Here is a 2,676-nt window from a genome sequence, read left to right as displayed (position 1 = left end):
TATATGGGTGTGTGTGCATCACAGAACTAGAAAGGGGATCATGAAAAGAGAGGAAGAGATTTTTAGTGTTTGTTCTTTGATAATATCATATATACATACCATGTATTTTTATCATATTCAACCCTCAGCCCTTCTCCTAACTACCCCGAGTTCCAAACACCATCCCTAATCCCCTCTCAACTTCTTTTTTTCCTTTATAATCCATTGAGTAGAATTTGCATTTCCCATACACTTATGGGCTTGGGGCTATCCACTAGAGCATGACTGACCCACCCAGACACACCCTTAAAGAAAACTGACTCTCCTTCTCCCAGAAATCAACAACTGTCAACACTCCTCAGCTAGCAGTGGGGATTCATAGTTCTCCCCACCCCCCACCCCGCCGCCATGCTGAAGTATTGAGTGGTTCGACCTTGTACAGATCTTGTTCAGGCAACCACACCTGCTATGAGTTCATGAATACAGTGGCCCTGTCATGACTGGAATATACTATTTCTCTCCCATTCCCCTGACCTCTGACTCTTACAATCTTTATTCCCCATTTTCTATGATGATCCCTGAGCCTAGAAGTCAGAAGAGTGATGTAGAGATGAAGAAATCCTGAAGCAATTATAAAATGCAGGATGCTAGATAATGAAATACATATAACAGGAAAGAAGGGAACCAGCTGGATCCGGGAGAGGTGATGCAAAGTCTTTCAAGAACAAGTCCAGTCATGCCTCCAAATCCAAAGCTTGAGTGATCCAAAATTCTATATGGAAACAAACAATAAAATCAAGCCATCTCAATTAAAGACAGAATTCATCATATAGATATTCTGAGAGAGGAAACAAGTCACTGGTATCAGAACAAGAAGACAGTATGTCCCTCCAAGGCCATGGTAAAAAGCGACCTCTCTGTTGGTCAGCTTCGTGTGCTGTGGTCATGTAGGTGAGCTGGGAGCCTCAGACATCCTGTGTGCTTTGCTGGGACTCTGTCTCCTGTCAGCTCAAGCAGCACCATGCTGCTGACATTCCTCAGCCTGGTGTGTCCTAGTGAGTCCTGCTGGGAATGAAGGGTGTGGGACACAAGGGTGCAAATATCAGCTTGGGAATCAGGCTCAGCACACAGCCGGTCACCCAGATTCCACAGAGTGACTGCACACTGTGAGCTCAGCTCTCTTCGCCCACCAGACTCTGACTGTGGAAACTCACAGCCTGACAGGGGCAGAAAATACTGACTTTGTAAAGATAATGGATCATCTAACAGGAGTCTTTCTTTCCAGGGTTCTTTCTACTCCAGAGGACCTGGGCGCAAGTGGGTGAGTATATCCCTAAACCTTGAGTTACCATCTGCCCCAAATAGATGGGTTTTATTCTAACAAGAGGGCAGACAGCACAGGGCTTGGGCTGGTGGCTGGACCATGGGGAGCTTTGTGGGTGAGTCTTGTGAACTAGAAAGCAGGGATTCTGGAAACCTGCCTCTCAGTTCTGTCCCAGATTCTCCCAGACGCTCTGGTTAAGTCATGCACAAAGCTTGACTGGATAGAAAAATAAATAAATAAAAATCTCTCATTCATAGTTCAAGAACTATTAGAAATTGATGGCTGCTGGGAGAGGGAGAGTCAGTATTGTTGAAGAGTGTGACCCCCGGTAGATCGACCATACTCCAGTGGATGGTCACGCACCCATAAGTATAAGGATAGCACAAACAAGACTCGATGGGTTTAAAAAAAAGAAGTCACAAATTTGGATGGCGGGAAAGGTGGAATGGACCAGGGAGATTTGGGTAGGAAAGGTGAATATAATCAAAATACATTGTATGAAGGTAGGTGGGCAACAAGCCCCAGCCCTAGTTAAGGATCTATTGGCAATTGATAGCTACTTGAAAAGGGAGTCAGTTTTCCTTAAGGGTATGAGGCCTGGTAGGTTGACAACACCCCAAAGGATAGGCCCACACCCCAAGGGATTTGGGGGACAGGAATTAGACTTGATAAGCCATAAACAAAAAAAAATAAGAGTGGACATGACGTTGGGAGATAGCAGGCTGGAGATAGAGAAAAAGGAGGGGAGTACAAATATGATCAAAATACATTCTATGAAATTCTCAAAGAATCAAAAATATTTTAAATACAGTGTATGAAAAAATGATAAAATAAAATTAAAATGTAGAAAAAATGTATTTTAGAAAATCAAAGTCACGAAGGATAGCAAAAATATCAAATAAAACCTCTTCCCTTCTGTTCACTCTCATCCCTGCCCCCATGTATTTTGAGTTTCTGATGTTATAATTTATAACTTTCTATACTGCATGTTACTTAACAAATCATCAGAGCTGTTTACCTATCAACCTTCATCCTACAGCTAGGATTTGTATATCCCAGCGCACTATCTAACATTTCAATTTTGAACTGTTTTTGAATTTTCAGATGATCCCGTTACTTGTTAGCAGCCTTTCTCTGTCAGCTTGAAGAACTCTCTTTAGTATTTCCTGTGTATCATATGGTGATGAACTCTGTTGGTTACTGTCTTTCTGAGAAAATCTCTTACCGCCTTCATTTCCGAAGGACAGTGTTTCCGGTGTGTTATTCTTTGAGGGTTTTTTTTCTACCTTGAGTTCACTGAATATATCACCCCACTATCTGCACTCTGTGAGGTCTTTGCTAAGAAGCCTGATATTGGCCATTTTGGAAATTAC

This window comes from Nannospalax galili, unplaced genomic scaffold (assembly GCF_000622305.1).
Source record: "Nannospalax galili isolate Female #2095 unplaced genomic scaffold, S.galili_v1.0 scaffold1123, whole genome shotgun sequence".
Classification (NCBI taxonomy): domain Eukaryota; kingdom Metazoa; phylum Chordata; class Mammalia; order Rodentia; family Spalacidae; genus Nannospalax; species Nannospalax galili.
The sequence above is the reverse complement of the archived record's forward strand: the minus strand, read 5'-3'. Positions refer to the sequence as shown.